This window comes from Bufo bufo, chromosome 3, assembly GCF_905171765.1.
Source record: "Bufo bufo chromosome 3, aBufBuf1.1, whole genome shotgun sequence".
Classification (NCBI taxonomy): Eukaryota; Metazoa; Chordata; class Amphibia; order Anura; family Bufonidae; genus Bufo; species Bufo bufo.
This window is the reverse complement of record NC_053391.1, coordinates 148,348,292-148,368,260: the sequence shown is the minus strand read 5'-3', so window position 1 is coordinate 148,368,260 and position 19,969 is coordinate 148,348,292.

Genomic DNA, 19,969 nt, shown 5'->3' with positions numbered 1-19,969 from the left:
AGCCTCAATGTGAGTCTCATAGGAATGAATAGAGAAACTGACATCATGGCTATACATAAGACACTGTGCCAATTGGAGAGTCAGAGTACCCATCACGTGACACAGCTGCGGACCAGAAGGGAGTAGATAACTGAAAAACACAGTCACAAGTAAAAGTTTTCTTGCACTACAATTTACATCCTGTGCCTTTCTAAGTGGCTAGGGAATAAAAAAAATTGTGGGAATGGTTCTTTAAGAGAATGTAGCTATTTTCATGCAATATTTGTCAAAGTATGGTGTCCTCCTGTACAGTAAAGTTTTGTGCTCCTGCAAATAAAAGTATATGCCTCCACCAGCCTTATATCCATGCCATCAAAAGAACCAGTAAAGTGTATCAAACCCTGTACCCACACATTTTATGGATATCTAATTTGTCAACAGTAGCCTGCCATGTGGCCATGCTGTACCTCTGCATGTCTCAATTTTTTTTTATGTAGGAACACAGATTGTCTTACTTTTCCTTACTTTTGCTTAATAATGCACATCATACCATGGTAGTACTGTTTTTAGGAGATAAATGGTGCTTAAGGGAGGCACAATGTAGTGGCACACATGGTATGTACAGGTCCATTGTACATCTATGGTCCATGCACATTAATAAATATGGTGAGAGGTGGCAAATTTACACGTTAGAATTTTTTTTATAGTTGCATTCTACTCATTTTGGGCTATAAATCATTTTTTTCAATTGGTCTTTATAAAATAATTGTCAGCCCTTTGCTCTGTACAGATGTAATCTCTGTGTATTTGAGAGTAGAAGGTTTTCTGTTCACAGTGAGTCCCGTCAGATGGAAACCCTGAAGGCTCATGTGTAGACCTTATCTCATCTCTGAGCTTCTGACAGCTCATAAACAATTACCAAGGATCTGATTTGACTTTTCAAAATCAGCACCTGGAACCGTAGCCGATATTTACTACATGAAATAGGGTAAAAATCAGATCCGCTGCTCCATTTTACTCTGTGCCCGGTGTTCTTTTTGGCACTCTATATACTAATCAATAGCATTAGTACAGGGAGGAGTAGATCTCAGCGTTTTTCAGTGGGCGTCTCTTTCTCCCTGGCTGTGAGCTTTCCAATCAAAGTCGACCATGTCACAACCAGGGAGAAGGTGAGCTGTGTTTTCTCAATGGCTGTGACGCGGTCCAATGTGATTGGAGTGCACCACAACCAGGTAGAAGGAGACTACAGTGGCTACAGTGCCAGGTGCGGATTTTGAAAAGTCACATCACTCGAAAGGTCCTCTTTGATAAGAATTGAGCTATAATGAGTGTTTATGAGCTGTCAGGAGTCCAGAGAGCAGTCAGGACTTCTAAGGGATCGGACTCACTGTGAACAGAAAGCGTACTATGCAAATACACAGAGACTGACATCTGTACAAAGAAAAGAGCTAACAATTTTAAATTAAGACCAATTGAAAAAAATGACTTGTAGCCCAAAATGAGTAAAATGCAATAATAAAGAAAAAATACTTCCCCCCCCCCCCCCCCAAAAAAAAAAAGTGTCCATAGCCTTTAATGTGTTTCTACAGGGTGGGCCATTTATATGGATACACCTTAATAAAATGGGAATGGTTGGTGATATTAACTTCCTGTTTGTGGCACATTAGTATATGTGAGGGGGGAAACTTTTCAAGATGGGTGGTGACCATGGCGGCCATTTTGAAGTCGACCATTTTGAATCCAACTTTTGTTTTTTCAATAGGAAGAGGGTCATGTGACACATCAAACTTATTGGGAATTTCGCAAGAAAAACAATGGTGTGCTTGGTTTTAACGTAACTGTATTCTTTCATGAGTTATTTACAAGTTTCTCTTTGTTTACAGTTATGTTTCAGTTTTCCATAATAAAGCATTTTTGAAAAAATTTATATACTTTTTGATTGCTTGGTATTACACTTTTTGTCATGTAAGGTGACAAAAAATGGCTTTTTTGACACACTTTAAAAAAATTTTTTTACAATGTCCACCTGGTTCTTATGGACGCGGGAATATCTAAGGCAACGTTCTCACAAACGGCCCAAAACTGATCAGTTTAGCCCCAATGCATTCTGAATGGATAAGGATCCATTCAGAATGCATCAGTTTGGCTCCGTTCAGCCTCCATTCTGCTCTGGAGGCGGACACCAAAACGCAGCTTGCAGCGTTTTGATGTCCACCTGCCGGTGCGGAGACAAACGGATCCGTCCTGACTTACAATGTAAATAAATGGGGACGGATCCGTTTTCACTGACACAATATGGTGCAAGTGAAAACGGATCCGTCTCCCATTGACTTTCAATGTAAGTCAAAATGGATCCGTTTGCATTATCATGAACAAAAATAAATAAATAAATACAATATATAATTTTTTCTGTTCATGGTAATGCAAACGGATCTGGTCTGAACGGATACAAGCATTTGCATTATCGGTGCGGATCCGTCTGTGCAGATACCAGACGGATCCGCACCTAACGCAGGTGTGAAAGTAGCCTTATATGTATACTTTTTTTTAATTTAACACTTTGGCTACCGGAGGTTTTTTCGTTTTTGCGTTTTCATTTTTCTTCCCTATTTTCCGGGAGCCATAACTTTTTTATATTTTCGGTTACATACCTGTATGAGGGCTTATTTTTTTCAGGACTAATTGTACTTTCTAATACCACCATTAATTATGGCATAAAATGTAGTGGGAAGCGGGGAAAAAATTCCAAATTGAAAAGAAATGCAATTCCTCCACCGTTTTACGGGTTTTGTTCCAACGGCGTTTTGTTTACATCAAAACTGACCCATGCCCTTCATTTTTTGGCGTTATCACCGATGCTGGTGGATGTAGCAGGGATCAGGCTGTCAGTAACAGCTGGATCTCTGCCGGGAGGAAGGACCGCAGAACGATAATGCTCGTCCTGGGGCACTAAGTACGGGCCTTTTAGGACGAGCATTCTCGTCCTGTTTTCTTAACGTGTTAAATCATGTTTATTTGTTGTGAGCTAATGTGACAAGCACCTGTAAGGGTTAAATGATAACTTTCACAGTCTTTGCCCTCCCTATCAGTGGGTAGAGCTGTTTCTTTTCCTTTTTAAATTCCATCAGATGTGGTCACATTTAGTTACGATTAAGAACATTTTTGTTTGAAACGCGTCAACTACTGGTGGAGGGTCTGTATCTGTGAGTTATTGCAATGTAAAGAAATAAAGCGCATTTGAAGATTTAAAGTGCTGGATTTACTCTTTTGGATTTCCAGTGCCACCACAGTCAGGCTCAGACTGGCCCACAGAGGAACAGGTGAATCCACCAGTGGGCCCCTAAGTAAGGTGGGCCTTTTGCACAAGTGACACATGGAACAGTAGACAGACTGCAATAAATATAGATAGGCAGCACATAACATCTCAACCAGCCTATGTTAACATAAAAACTGAGTAGATTATTTGACAAACTATCGAGTTTATTATTATATATGCACTGGATGTTTTTTTTTTATCAGGGACCCATCTTCTTGAAGTCACTGCAGTGACCCCTATAATCAATCATCTTTAGGGTCTTGCTGCTGCCTGACAGATAATGTCTGCATGTAGCCATACAATGGGCCCACATAACGAATTTTACTAGTGAGTCCAAGGCACCTCAGTCCAATACCACACCACATTAAATACCTATTTTTCCAAGCAAGTCATAATTTTACAAATTCAGTGAAAAATCTCATCTCTGATGGTTCAGATCCATCTTCACTAATAGTGTTTTACATGTATGTCAAGAAGAAATGTGTAGAAGAAGAGGTTTCTGATCAGGCGCAAAATCACAGGCTCCAATACGTCTCTTATGGGTGAATCTGAAGAAATGTGTAGCATTACAATTTCTCCCACCAATCTCAAATAACAATTATATTGGACCATGGTCAATTCTGTGCACAGGTTCAAAGAAAATTGGCTTTACAGGACCCACAGTCTAAAATGTTCTTCTATCGCTCTTCTTTCACTGAAGCTGCCCAATACCAATGAGTTCCTAGAATGGAATATTGAAGTGAAATGGGTGATAAATAAGAAAATGCAATGTTTGTGTTGAAAGGTTTTTCTCCACCACTTTTAATTGCTCTATTTGGTGAAAATCCCAAAAGGATGACTTTGTGTACTGACCCCGGATTTAAAATTCACTTGAGAATGCTTTGTACTGGTCTTAGATATATTTGTATGAAGTAATCTTATCCTCTCATGGGTGTCATGACATTTGAATAAACAAGCCTAATTTGGATAGTCTTTTCCACAAATAAGATCTTTCCTTCTGCTTAATTTGTTGAACTTCTTTGAAGTCTTCCTAATTATGCAATTTTAAAAGTGCTTTTTGCAAACAACTCTGTTTGTTTTGCTATCTCTTGTAACAAATATGGTGTATTGGATTTTAAGAGGATGTAAAATAGCATCATATAGCGAATATATACTAAAGAATAATGTTTATCCACTGAGATAAATGAACAGTAATGGTAAATACATTGGTGAAAAATACATTGGAGCAGCTTTATCAGTAGGTCGCAGCAATAATGTTCAGTGCTATGTTAAAGAGAGGTTATCTAATGAAAGCAACCCTTTTGCAGACTGCAGCCATTCTGGTGGTCAGCTGATCTCCACAGGTCTGGCTTCAGAAACCACCATTGATGAGGCTAAGTGGCAATTCCAATATCCTGTTAGGGCATAGGGACAGACTACCGAAACCACCAGAGGCCTCTGACGGACACTGCCAGCACCCAGCCAGAATCTGCAACAGAGGCTCCTGCCAGAACCTGCACCTCAGATTTGAACCTAGCCTAAGCTGAATTTGCAGACATGGACCATGGGCTTTAAAGAGGACCTATCACATCTCCTGACAAGTCTGTTTTACGAAATAATTTATTAATCATACAATAATGATTCTGGAACTGGCATGTTGGATTTCATTGCAAGAGCTGTCTGGTGACAGCTTTCTCTCCTTTTCCCATTCACATATCCAGTTCCTCTAACAAAAAATGTGATGTCAGAGAGGATGTATGGGTTGTACTTTAGAGCTCAGTAACTTTAAAGGGGGTTTCTATCTTCAGGGGCTTTGCAGGAAGACCGCCACCATGTGGCCAGACCTTCGAAGCGAAGCATACTTACCTGTTCCCCGCCGCTGGCTTCTGGCTCCTTTGCTCCCCTTCCACTATTGTATCATCCTGACCCATGTGTCAAAATCTGGTTTGGAGGCCGCTGTAGTGACAGCAGTGACGCCTACCTTTCTGTCATGTGACCCATTGATGTAACGCAAGGGAGATGCATCACTACTTTGTCCAGTGATTGGCTGCAGTGGCTGTCAAACCGGATGTTGACACTCATGGACCAGAGTGCTGCATCAGCAGCAGGGGATAAGTAAGCCAGAAACCAGATGGGGGAAGCAGGTAAGTATGCTTCTCTCCACAGGCCCACCATATGGGGGGCCTCCCAGAAAGGTCTTCAAAGATAGAAAACCTCTTTAAACTTGGTAATTAGAATGCCTACTTTGCCACAAGTCATTTTGTGAAATTTTTGATCTACTAGATCTGCCTAGTCAGTTGTGAAGAGTCTAGGACTAAAGCTACCCATACACATTCAATAACTGTCGACCGACAATTATCTCTCCAGACTTCCTCCCAACTCCCCTATACACATACACATTTAACTTGGCTGAATGTGTATGTGTATACTATGGGGAAAGTGGAGAAAGCCACAGCCAAAAACTTCTGGTGATGGCGTATCTCCCGGGAGAACAAAAGAATTGGCCAAAAATATTCATTTTGCCCTATCCTTTTCTCATCTGTCGCGGAAGAGTTAGGAGCTCCCCACACAAACTAGTGTGTCGACCAAACCGCCATTCTCTGCGGTTTCCGTCAACAGAAGACTAATGTGTCTGGCCAGCTTAACAACAGCTCAGCCATGAAGTGGTACACCATGAAAAATCACAAACTATGGCTATTGATTACTCAAGCAGATAGTGCAGCAAAATTGCCATTACACTGTTGCTCACCTTTTACAAAGCTCAGCACTGCCACTGGAAATTACATTAGCACAATAACTGTGTAATAGAAAATTATGAAATAGGTTTCCATGGTGGAGGAGCTTCTAGAGGCAGACTGGGAACTTAAAGAGGACCTTTCACCACTCCTGACATGTCTGTTTTAATAGCTTCATGCATTCCTCATGTAACAACAATTCTGGAACATCTATTCTTATGGCTCTATGTTGAAGTTATGAATGACTTTCTAGCAGTCTGTAGTAAGGGTACAGAGGCATGGTAACCAGTTGGGGGGGTGTACCTGCACAGACTCACTCTATCCAGTCAGTGCTGCCATTTTCAGACTGTGCAGGTACACACCCCCAACTTGTTACCACGCCTCTGTACCCTTATTGCAGACTGCTAGCCATTCATTAATAATTTCTGGTTGAAATAATAAAGAAATGGCACAACATAGTGCCATAAGAATAGATGTTCCAGAATTGTTATTACATGGGGAATGCATGAAATTATTAAAACAGACATGTCAGGAGTGGTGAAAGGTCCTCTTTACAGTGGCCCTGAAAAAAAAAATCTAAAAGTGGCCCTAATGTTATAGGGGTGTCTATATTGACAGAAAGGGGGGAAACACAAGAGCATGGAACCAATACAAGTTTGTAGGGTCAGCAATACCATAGTACAGCACAGAATACCATGCCACAGAACCAAATACTACAACGCACCACAAAATACCTCCCAGAAGCTATCTCTCTGTGGTGGCCATTAACAGCTGCCACATTCTCTCCTCCTCCTCCACTTGTCTCTAATAGGGATATTGAGCAGGGGGCTTAGGTGGTGAGATGTATGCAACAGCACCAAGCCAGCCCTACATTCAACATGCTGCCTGGACTTCCTCTAATAATGACCCTATAATGCCCCAAGTAGTATTTACCTGATCAGTGGCAGTGAGGAGAGCTCAGGTGGCCCTATGGGCATCATACAACTGGGAAAATTCCCTGTCGGGTCTATGGCCAGTCCACCCCTGGAAGCTGCATACAAATAGTGGAAATGTATTGTCTGGAGTTATTAATCATGCTTTACTAGCTGGTGGTCTGAATTTTGGTTTGGGAGATGCCTGGACAACTATACCTACCAGAATGCATATTGCCTATTGTAAAATTTGTTGGAGGAGGGATAATGTTTTGAAGCTGTTTTCAAGGTTTGGACAAGGGCCCTTAATTCCAGTGAAGAATAATGTTCAATGCTACAGCATACAAATATATATTGACAACCAAATTTTGTAGCAACAGTTTCGGGAAGATTCATTGCTGTATTAGCATGACTATGACTCTGTGTACAAAGTAAGGTTATGGTTTGATGAGTTTGGTGTGGTCGAACTCCAGTGGTTGCCCAGAGCCCTGACCTCAACCCTGTGGAACACCTTTGGGATTAACTGGAATGCCAATTATGAGCCAGACCTTCTCATCCAAAATTAGTACACAACCTCAAAGATGATCCTCTGGCTGAATGGACACAGAATCTCATAGACACACTACAAAATCTTGTGGAAAGCCTTCCCAGAATAATACAAACTCTCATGGTCACAAAAGGGGCCCAACTCCATAATAATAACAATGGTTTTGGAATGTACTGTTCAACATCTGCACTCATTACCCTATAGCGTGAAAGTGGAAACAGAATGCATAAAATGTTTGGATTGAAAAATTTAGCATTTACATAAGTATTCAGACCCTTCACTCAGTACTTAGTTGAAGCACCTTTGACAGAGATTACAGCCTAAAGTCTTCTTGGGTATGATGTCACAATGTTTTGCCTGGGTTGGCGGTTTAATTTTCTGCAATTCTTTTTTGCAGATCCTCTCAAGTTCTGTCAGGTTAAATGGGGACCATCAATGGACAGCCATTTTCAGGTGTCTCCAGAGATGTTCAGTTGGGTTCAAGTCAGTGCTCTGGCTGGGCCACTTAAGGACATTCACTGAGTTGTCCCTAAGCCACTGCTTTCGGCTCTGTGCTTAGGGTCATTGTTTTGTTGGAAGGTGAACCTTGAGCCCTATACATCAACCCTGACCAGTCTCCCTGTCCCAACCACTGAAAAACACGGCATGATGCTAACACCACCATGCTTCACTGTAGGGATGGCATTAGGTAGTGCCTGGTTTCCTCTAAACATGATGCTTAGAATTGAGGCCAAAACGTTAAATCTTGGTTTTATCAGAACAGAGAATCTTGCTTCTAAAAAATCTTTAGGCCTTCCCTTATTATTAGGTTTTCCTCATCAAAGACATCCTGCTGGTCTGGGGTGCTCCAGTATTTATTATTTGTCTTGCATATGTATTATCAATTGTTTCTTTAATACCTATTACCACACGGATACGGTTGGTCCCCTGATGAACCTTTGCTACTTTTAAGGGGAAACGCGTTGGGACATTGTATATGGTGTGTCATATTAAGTAATAGGGCTGGTTTAGGACAGGCTAGCCAAGGTACGTGGACGGAGTACCCCTACAATCAAGGGGTATCTCCGGGCTGAGCAGTGATTGCTTAGGGTGAGTATAGGGATGGTTAGAGTCATGTTGGTGCTTGTTTGTGTCTTTTACTGAGGAGAGCCTTATTTCTAGTCATACTGCCATAAAGCACAAATTTGACCTTCTGGAAGTTTCTACCATCTGCACACAGAAATTTTGACGCTCAGCCAGAAAGACCATTGTATTCTTGGTCACCACCCTTACCAAGGCCCTTTTTCCCTGACTACATAGTTCGATGGGGTAGCCAGCTCTAGAGAGAGTCCTGGTTGTTCCAAACTTCTTATATTTAAGAATTATGGAGGTCACTGTGCACTTGGGAACTTTCAATGCAGCAAAATGTTTTTTATACCCTTCTACAGATCTGTGGCTCCGCACAGTCCTGTCTGAGCTGTACAGTCATTTCTTTCCTCCTCATGGCTTGGTTTTTGCTCTGTTATGCATTGTCAGCTGTGAAACCTTATATAGACAGGGCTGTATCTTTCTGAATCAAGTTCAATCAACTGAATTTACCACAGGTGGACTCCAACCACGCTGTAGAAACATCTCAAAGACAAAGACTTTCCAAATACACTGTAGTTGTGATGGTCAGGTGCCTACATATTTTTGGCCACAAACTGCTGTTTGCTGTTTTGCATATTTCAGTCTTTGTCCTTTTCACTTTCATTGTTTAATGTAAGTTATTTCTTATTCTGTGTTTGTACCCTTTTACTTAGTAGTGTAATTGCAAAATTTGAAGCATGGACTTTTACAGAAATTTCAGCTCAATTAATTAAAATATTTAAAAGGGACAGGTCAAGTGCTAAACTCAGAGACACTCCATTAGAAAAGGGTTATATTAAAATCAAGGTTTGGCATTTTGTCATTAGCCAGCTCCCCATCCATAAAAAATCTTTTATGTTATTCTCTAATTTGTGTGATGGCTCTATGTCAAAAAGCTTTTGAAATACCTAATTTGGCATAAGTGTGCCTTCTTACATCAGCTAAGCAGGCTTGGCATTACATTCTTCAGAAATTGCCAGTGAAATCTACCTATTCAACATTTGCCTATGCTTAGCCTTGAAGAAAAAGTTCCTGTAGAAGAAAATAAAAGACTACTGCCCCCTCTTTCATATTGCAGTCTGCACAATAATCCTACAATGTGAATGTTACCTGTCCTGCTACCTCCAATATAATGGCAGGAAAAAATTAATAAAAGGTTAATAATATTTCTATACTAGATACAGACCAGGTACAGCCATACTCACAAGATAAATGTCAGTAAAACCGACTGATTTCACTGGGACTGGCCATATGGTTCTCACTGCCTACCCTGTGAGAGATCTGAGAAGATCGGTAGACTTGCCGCACGTGAGTCTATCTGACAGGTCTTTCTGTGATTCCTTTCTGTTTGTTGTTGTGGGCTGGATCCCACCTCTCCACAGATTCTGCTCGTTAGCTTTTTAAGAGGCTCTATTTAAGTCTGCCTCTTACTGCTGACTTTGCGGTTGATATTTTCCTTCTGGAGTTCTATACTGATTGTTTGTGGATCCTTTACTTCCTGCTCGTCTCAAGCTAAGTCCTCCTGTTTTCTCCTTTGTGCATGTGTTGCTTCTAGGTCTCAGGGAGACGCTGGTCCCTTCACGGTGGAAGGTACCGGCTGTCTCATTCCCCGCTCCCTAAGTTAGGGTTTGCTTAGGTTCCAGAGTGAGTTCGTTCACTATCAGGACTTGCTCATACTGTCAGCAGTCAGGGAGAGGCTCAGGGATTGTTAGGAGGTTACCATTCCCTCCTCCCTAGCTTTGAGGCCTAGTCTGTTTACCTGTTGCTGTTTGTTTACTTGGTGTTTCTCTTATCCCCACTTGCCGTGACATTGGTGTTGTCCTGAGTGTGTCCTGATAACAAATGTTGAGAAAATGAAGGGTCACACATGTTTGATTTCAAGGTTTATGATTGTTTTATTCTTACTGGAAATAAGCTGCAGCATACTCCTCTCTTGCTATTGTGAATACATGCACGCTAAGTCAATCATACATGTGTATTAGATAGTTGGAAGGTATAGCTATTTCAGGTGTATGACCATCTTAAAGGGTTTCTATCACTTGGTATCACATATTTAGGTGTCAGACACTAGCGATCCGCTAGTGTCTGCTCTAACAAACCATCCTAATATGATAGGTTTTGGGGCAGCCGTTTCGCTAAAATAACAACTTATATCTATATGCTAATGAGCCTCTAGGTGCTATGGGGGCGTCATTAGCACCTAGAGGCTCCGTCTACCTTCATAAACTGTCGCCGCCCAGCGCGTCCCTCCAGCCCGCCCATCTCCTGCTGAATGCGATCCTCTCCGTGCGCGTCTCTGTTCGGCGCATGCGCAGTGAATGTCTGACCGCTTCACTGCTCAGACATCTCCACTGCGCCTGCACCGATGACATCATAGTGCTCCGAGGAACAGGCGCAGTGGAGATGTCTGAGCAGGGAAGCGGTCAGACATTCACTGCGCATGCGCCGAACAGAGACGCGCACAGAGAGGATCGCATTCAGCAGGAGATGGGCGGGCTGGAGGGACGCGCTGGGCGGCGGCAGTTTATGAAGGTAGACGGAGCCTCTAGGTGCTAATGACGCCCCCATAGCACCTAGAGGCTCATTAGCATATAGATATAAGTTGTTATTTTAGCGAAACGGCTGCCCCAAAACCTATCATATTAGCATGGTTTGTTAGAGCAGACACTAGCGGATCGCTAGTGTCTGACACCTAAATATGTGATAGGAAGTGATAGAAACCCTTTAACACTAAAACCACAGGCAAGAGGAGGTACTGTACATCTGATATTTTGTTTCTCAATTGAAAGACTTTCCAGGTATTCTTTAGATCAGGCATGCTCAACCTGTGGCCTTCCAGCTGTTGTAAAACTACAACTCCCAGCATGCCCGAATAGCCTACAGCAGGGCATTGTGGGAGTTGTAGTGCTATTGTAGTGCTATTACTGTAATTGTATTTAACTGTAGAATGAAGGTAACAGGTCAGTATTACCGCATAGGGAATCCTTTAAAAACAAAACATATAAAACTATTGCAGAATTGCATTTTTTTTCCCGTTCCAGCCCATTGAGAAATTTTTTACATTGACAAATGAAAATGTAAAAATCTAAAATTGTCCAGGGCTGAAATAATAATTTCTGAAGGTAGCTCTAATTTAGTATTTCTATTACTTTTATTTCTCCTATCTTCCATGGAGGGCTGTGGTCCTGTCTCTGCAGCTCTTTGTCTAAGCAGCAACAGGTGGGACATCTGAGCCTGTGGAGAGGAAAACTAAAGATAAATGCAGAATACAAGTCATATAATGTCCAGGTATTATATATGCTATACCTTGTATATACATATAACAGCTTTTTCTGAAAAGTCACCCACAATAACAGATATACTTTTAAAAATAAAGAAAACATTATTGTTTAGCCTAATTAATAATTATGTTTTTTGTTTCATATGTAATGTTCCTTTAAAATTCGCCTTTCCTGCTTCCATGTCAGTAGCAGTAATAATTACCCTGATACTGTAAAACAGTTCTTGCTCAGAGCAATATTCTTCAGTGGCTATGGCGCTAATTGGTGCTAATTTATTCAATTAGTGTTTGCAATGCAGCAGATAATCTTGTAAAAACTGATAAAATACTACTTCCATGGTCAATTGTGTTTTATCACCCCACAATAAAACTATAGGAGAGCAACCAAAGCATGTAGACATGTAGGACAATATTTTACCTGTTTAATCTATTTGTAAAATGGAAAATTAAACATAATGACTAATTTATTGCTCAGATCACTGAGCTAAAGCGCAGGAATATTTGTAGCATTATTTGCATTTTGTTAGAATTATTTGTTTTGTTGCGGACTTCAAAGCTCCTATATTAGGGGTGCATTGCCTTTCAATCTAAGTGCCACAATGAAACTTTGGCATGGCATAGTATGTATTACAAATATTGAGCACATTTACTGCTCTGCTATATGTTTCATTCATATATGGCTAGGGCTGAACTTCAACTTTTAAGAAATCACTCTCCATAGGAATGCACTGATTAGCTTGAAAATCTCTACCATGAAAATCAAGCAATAGTTACTTTTTTCCTCCATAAAGTAATGTAAAAATTGCCCATAAATCTCTTGAAAAGGGTGTTCAAGAGTCTGTGTATTTGGAGAAAACTACTTGTGCCACACAGGATTTCACCCGAGATCTTTAAGCAGGATAGCGGCAGTAAGTTTGATTTAAAAAAAAATGTATTGTTAATTTTACACTCAGATGCCATGATCATGTATGAAAGCGGCATCTGGGGGGTACAATGACGGGGGCGGCGGTATCGCAGCTCCCTATCACTGCACCCACTACTTACTTACCATGTTTAAAGTGTTTTGTTTTCTTACATCCAGCACAGTGAAGGGATTTTACAAAATTTACCAGGATCTTGGATGCACCACATTCCTTTCATTGTGTCTAATCTGGCAGCTAACTGCAGCTCAGTCTTTTTCCCCTCCCAACCATCCCGGGCTCACTGGAACAGTCTCAGATATCAGTGGCTGTCCTGGGAGGGCCGAGTTATGTCCCTGCTTCACCATTCAACTGCTGGTGCTCCCCAGCAGGCATTATGTGGTCACACATCGCACTGCTGGGCTGTGTAGGAGGAGCACAGGCTGATTTCTGGGCCTGCACGCTCCTCCTACACAGTCCAGCAGCACAATGTGTGACTGTATTGTGCTTGCTAGGTAGCACAAGATGTGATCAGATCATCAGGAAACAGCCAGGTCAGTATTTAGTAGGGATGTCCCGATACCATTTTTTTAAGACTGAGTACGAGTACCGATACTTTTATTTAAGTACTCGCCGATACCAATTACTAGGGATGTCCCGATACCGATACCAGTATCGGTATCGGGACCGATACCGGGCATTTGCACGAGTACATGTACTCGTGCAAATGTCCCCGATACCACTGCCGATACCTGTGCGCCGCTTCTATGTGTCTGTGTCAGTCCGCAGCCTGCCCCTGCACCTCGCACAGCTAACAGCTTCACAGGCAGCAGCAGGCACTGTGTAATAGGAGCCGACAGTGGAAGCTAGCTCCGCCCCGCCCCTCCCCGCCCTCCAACCAATCAGAGGCAACCAGCACTGACTCACAGCACAGGGAGCGTAGTGCAGAGACTCAGAGAATCGTCTGACAGTTTATTAGTTAAAAGAATCGTCACCGAGTCCCTGCCAGGCCTCCTGCTCTGCGGCTCCCTGTAAGTCCATCCGGGGGAAGGGGGAAGGGGGGGGGGCATTATTAGCATAGCATGTAGTGGAGCTGTGTGTGTACAGGGTGCATGTAGCAGAGCAGGAAGTCTGGGGTGACACAGTCTCTGACTCATTCGATTCGTTTTAACTAATAAACTCTCAGACGATTCTCTGAGTCCCTGCAATAACTATACATTGTAATTACATCAGTCTGCTCCACTGCATTCACTGCAGCAGAGCTGTGTTTGCCAGGAGCGAGTCCCTCTAAAGGTGTAGTGTCTGTCTTCTATGGCCCTGGTCCTTCCCTTCCTGCCTGCAAGCTGCACATTGATCTCTAAAAGCAGGCATTAGGGCAAGAAGAAATATACATTACTGTATGATGGCCACAAGACTATTATACTGAGGAGGGGGGCTTCAAAAATTGTTGTCCTGACTCCTTACAGTAGCATCTCCTTGTGGCCGCCCCCATACAGTGTAACGTCTCCTTGTGGCTGCCCCCATACAGTATAACGTCCCCTTGTGGCTGCCCCATACAGTATAATGTCTCCTTGTGGCTGCCCCCATACAGTATAACATCTCCTTGTGGCTGCCCCATACAGTATAACGTCTCCTTGTGGCTGCCCCATACAGTATAATGTCTCCTTGTGGCTGCCCCATACAGTATATAACGTCTCCTTGGAATGTTATAGTTCTGTTTTTGGGCCTTTTGGTTGGTCAGTGGTCAGAAAATACATGTGTGTATTTTATTGTTAAAATTAGTATCGGTAATTGGTATCGGCGAGTACTTAAATAAAAGTATCGGTACTCGTACTCAGTCTTAAAAAAATGGTATCGGGACATCCCTACCAATTACCGATACTAATTTTAACAATAAAATACACACATGTATTTTCTGACCACTGACCAACCAAAAGGCCCAAAAACAGAACTATAACATTCCAAGGAGACGTTATATACTGTATGGGGCAGCCACAAGGAGACATTATACTGGTATCGGTATCGGGACATCCCTAGTATTTAGTGTTTTCTATTTTAACAGAGGCGGCACTATGATAACTACTAAAAGGGGACATAATGTGGGCATAACTACAAAAGGGGGCACACTGCTGACATAACTACTAAAGGGGGCACAATGTGGAAATAACTACTAAAAGAGGGCACAATGTGGGCAACACTGCTAAAAGGGTGGCACAATGTGAGCATCATTACTAAAACAGGGGCACAATGTGGGAATTACTACTCAAAGGGAGCACACTGTGGCAATACTACTAAAAGGGGACACAATGTGGGCATTCCTACTAAAAGGGGGCACAATGTGGGCATTACTACTTAAAGGTTGACAATGTGGACATAACTACTGAAAGTGGGGCTAAATGTGGGCATAACTACTGTATGGAGACACAATGTGGGCATAACTACTGTGTGGGGACACAATGTTGGCATAACTACTGTGTGGGGACACAATGTGGGCATAACTACTGTGTGGGGCATAATGTGGTTATAACTACTAAAAGGGGGCACAATGTGAGCATAACTACTGAAATGGTGGCACAATGTGGGCATTACTACTGTGAGGGGACAATGTGGGCATAACCACAATGAAGGGGCACAATGTGCATATAACTTTGTGAAGGTGGGATTGGGCATGTATAGATATGCATTAGAGAGTTAGAGTTAGAGATGTGGCTTTATACTATAAAATTTGTTCCGGCACGCTATCTGCGCCTCTGCCATTGTCCCTCCTTGTCACTTTAAAAAGTTGGGAGGTTTGCAGCTCCTTCACTCAGCTGGGAATCAAGCCCCCACTGATAAAACATTGAAACAACATTTAAAGTTTCCCCTTTAAATATAGCTGAGCACAGAGCTGAAAACACCTATGGGTAAAATTTATGGTAACTTTTGAGGCCAGTTTTGTTTCAGTCCACTTGCGTACTTTGAACCAAATTTGTCAAATGTCACACATTGTACCAGATTTACTAATCCTATAGATGGAGTAAACTAAGACAAACTGGAAGGATTTAAAAACATGATTTCCCCTGTGCTCAGGGACAGGCTGAGCTGGGGGGCACAGTAGCTGTTCAGGGCCACTGTGGCCCCTGAACTCAATTGTATCTGCATCTACTTGTATCTGCATTTACTAGACACAGATACAATTGAGCCTGCAGCAGCTTCGGTGAGACAAGGGAACCAGTGGTTTCCTGCCCTGTTATTCCCCTGTTGCATTGCTAATACTATGCCTAACCCTAATACTGGCCCTAATATACTAACCCTAAGGCCTTGTGCACACGAACACATGTATTTTGCCGTCCGCGAAAAATAAGGATGACATCCGTATGCATTCCGTATTTTGCAGAATGGAACAGCTGGCCCCTAATAGAACAGTACTATCCTTGTCCGTATGTCAGGATAGGTAGGCCCCACACACTAGGGAAAAGCAAGGTCACCTCCTAGTAATCCCTGACACACTTTCCCTAGGCTGCTAAGCCCATGTGCATACCTCAATGGTAGATATACACATGTCCCCGTGCCTAAGACTATAACACACTAAACAGACCCTCAGCAATAGGGAAAAGGGTAAGAGACACCCAGCGCCTTCTACCACCAAAGGCGCTAGGGTCCCCACTAGAGGCCTAGACCAAACAGAAACCAAAAGGGAAAAGAGAAGGGAAAAGACTTATCTGATACGAGAAGGAGCAGACGATCGACCAAGCATCCAAAGCTCACACAAGGTAGAACTATAACCTGCAAAGGCTATAGGGAAAAAGGGAGGTACAAATAGCTTCACTAATCACCAAAAGAACACCACCTAGAGGAAGGTGGAACTGTGCTCAAACCCACAACAAACAAACTTTCAGATCGAGTCACGTGCAACAATTCTGACTGATCTCCTCAAACCACCCACAGGGCAGGGCGTGACAGTACCCCTCTTCTACAGGTGACCTCCGGACACCCAGGCCCAACTCTATCCGGGTGTGCCCTGTGAAAGGCGTTCACAAGGCGGCTAGTGTTAACATCGGTAGCCGGAACCCACATTCTTTCCTCGGGACCATATTCCCTCCAATGCACCAGGTACTGAAGGGAACCCCTAAGAACACGAGAGTCGAGAATCCTAGAGATCTGAAATTCCAGATTACCATCAACCTAAACAGGAGGAGGAGGCAAAGGAGATGTTCCGCAGGTTCTACATACTTTTTCAACAAGGACCTGTGAAATACATCATGGATCTTCCAGGTCTGCGTAAGTTCCAGACGAAACACCACCGGATTGACAATGGCCGTGATTTTGTACAGACCAATAAATCTTGGAGCCAATTTCCAAGGGTACCTTCAGCTTAATATTCTTAGTGGACAACCACACCAAATCACCCACACACAGGTCCGGACCAGTCATACGTCTCCTGTCAGCCATCCTTTTATATCTTTGACCCATCTTTTTCAAATTGACTTGAATCTTCCGCCAGATAGATGACAAAGAGGAAGAGAACCTCTCATACTCTGGTATCCCAGAAGATATGGTCCCAGAAAAAGTACCAAACTGAGGGTGAAAACCATATTCGCCAAAAAATGGTGACTTATCAGTTGACTCCTGCCTGCGGTTATTCAAGGCAAACTCTGCTAAAGACAAGAACGATGACCACTCACCCTGATTCTCAGCGACAAAACACCTCAAATATGTCTCCAGGCTTTGGTTAGTGCGCTCTATTTGACCATTCGACTGATGATGAAAGGCCGAAGAGAAAGATAACTGAATACCCAGGTGAGAACAAAACGCCCTCCAAAACCTGGAAACAAATTGCGTCCCCCTATCAGACACCACATTAGAGGGAACGCCATATAGTTTCACAATGTTATCAATAAAAACCTGAGCAAGGGTTTTCGCATTGAGCAAACCTGATAATGGTACAAAGTGAGCCATCTTGCTAAAGCGGTCCACTACCACCAAAATCACAGTTTTCCCAGAAGAACTCGGCAAATCAGTAATAAAGTCCATGGACAAGTGCGTCCAAGGACGAGACGGGATGGACAAAGGAAGAAAAGATCCCGATGGTCGCGTGTGAGCCACCTTTGCGCGAGCACAGGTCTCACAAGCTGCTACATAACCTTCAACATCTTTACGCAACCCAGGCCACCAAAATCTCCAGGAAATAAGATCTATTGTGGATCTACTTCCAGGATGTCCCACAAGGACAGTATCATGATGTTCCTTGAACACTTTGTATCGCAGTTCAGAGGGAACAAACAACTTACCTGGAGGACAAGAATCAGGTGCCTCCTCTTGGGCCCCCAAAACTTCCGTCTCCAGCTCGGGGTAAAGGGCGGAAACCACCACCCCATCAGCCAAAATTGGAGAGGGATCCTCCGAATCTCCCCCCCAGGAAAACTACGTGACAACGCATCCGCCTTGATGTTTTTAACCCCCGGGCGATAAGTGATTGTTGAGGAAGGGTTGAAAAATATATATATATATATATATACACTGCGTGCAGAATTATTAGGCAAATGAGTATTTTGACCACATCATCCTCTTTATGCATGTTGTCTTACTCCAAGCTGTATAGGCTCGAAAGCCTACTACCAATTAAGCATATTTAGTGATGTGCATCTCTGTAATGAGAAGGGGTGTGGTCTAATGACATCAACACCCTATATTAGGTGTGCATAATTATTAGGCAACTTCCTTTCCTTTGGAAAAATGGGTCAAAAGAAGGACTTGACAGGCTCAGAAAAGTCAAAAATAGTGAGATATCTTGCAGAGGGATGCAGCACTCTTAAAATTGCAAAGCTTCTGAAGCGTGATCATCGAACAATCAAGCGTTTCATTCAAAATAGTCAACAGGGTCGCAAGAAGCGTGTGGAAAAACCAAGGCGCAAAATAACTGCCCATGAACTGAGAAAAGTCAAGCGTGCAGCTGCCAAGATGCCACTTGCCACCAGTTTGGCCATATTTCAGAGCTGCAACATCACTGGAGTGCCCAAAAGCACAAGGTGTGCAATACTCAGAGACATGGCCAAGGTAAGAAAGGCTGAAAGACGACCACCACTGAACAAGACACACAAGCTGAAACGTCAAGACTGAGCCAAGAAATATCTCAAGACTGATTTTTCTAAGGTTTTATGGACTGATGAAATGAGAGTGAGTCTTGATGGGCCAGATGGATGGGCCCGTGGCTGGATTGGTAAAGGGCAGAGAGCTCCAGTCCGACTCAGACGCCAGCAAGGTGGAGGTGGAGTACTGGTTTGGGCTGGTATCATCAAAGATGAGCTTGTGGGGCCTTTTCGGGTTGAGGATGGAGTCAAGCTCAACTCCCAGTCCTACTGCCAGTTTCTGGAAGATACCTTCTTCAAGCAGTGGTACAGGAAGAAGTCTGCATCCTTCAAGAAAAAACATGATTTTCATGCAGGACAATGCTCCATCACACGCGTCCAAGTACTCCACAGTGTGGCTGGCAAGAAAGGGTATAAAAGAAGAAAATCTAATGACATGGCCTCCTTGTTCACCTGATCTGAACCCCATTGAGAACCTGTGGTCCATCATCAAATGTGAGATTTACAAGGAGGGAAAACAGTACACCTCTCTGAACAGTGTCTGGGAGGCTGTGGTTGCTGCTGCACGCAATGTTGATGGTGAACAGATCAAAACACTGACAGAATCCATGGATGGCAGGCTTTTGAGTGTCCTTGCAAAGAAAGGTGGCTATATTGGTCACTGATTTGTTTTTGTTTTGTTTTTGAATGTCAGAAATGTATATTTGTGAATGTTGAGATGTTATATTGGTTTCACTGGTAAAAATAAATAATTGAAATGGGTATATATTTGTTTTTTGTTAAGTTGCCTAATAATTATGCACAGTAATAGTCACCTGCACACACAGATATCCCCCTAAAATAGCTAAAACTAAAAACAAACTAAAAACTACTTCCAAAAATATTCAGCTTTGATATTAGTGAGTTTTTTGGGTTCATTGAGAACATGGTTGTTGTTCAATAATAAAATTAATCCTCAAAAATACAACTTGCCTAATAATTCTGCACTCCCTGTATATATATGTATACATGCGAACGTGTGCGCATGTATAATATATATGCATACACAGTATAGCATGCCCAACATCTGCGCCCATCTATCCTTAGTATTCCACGGGGGATCATTGTTGGCCCCTGTGGGGAATATGTGCCCTCTTATATGTTCCTTT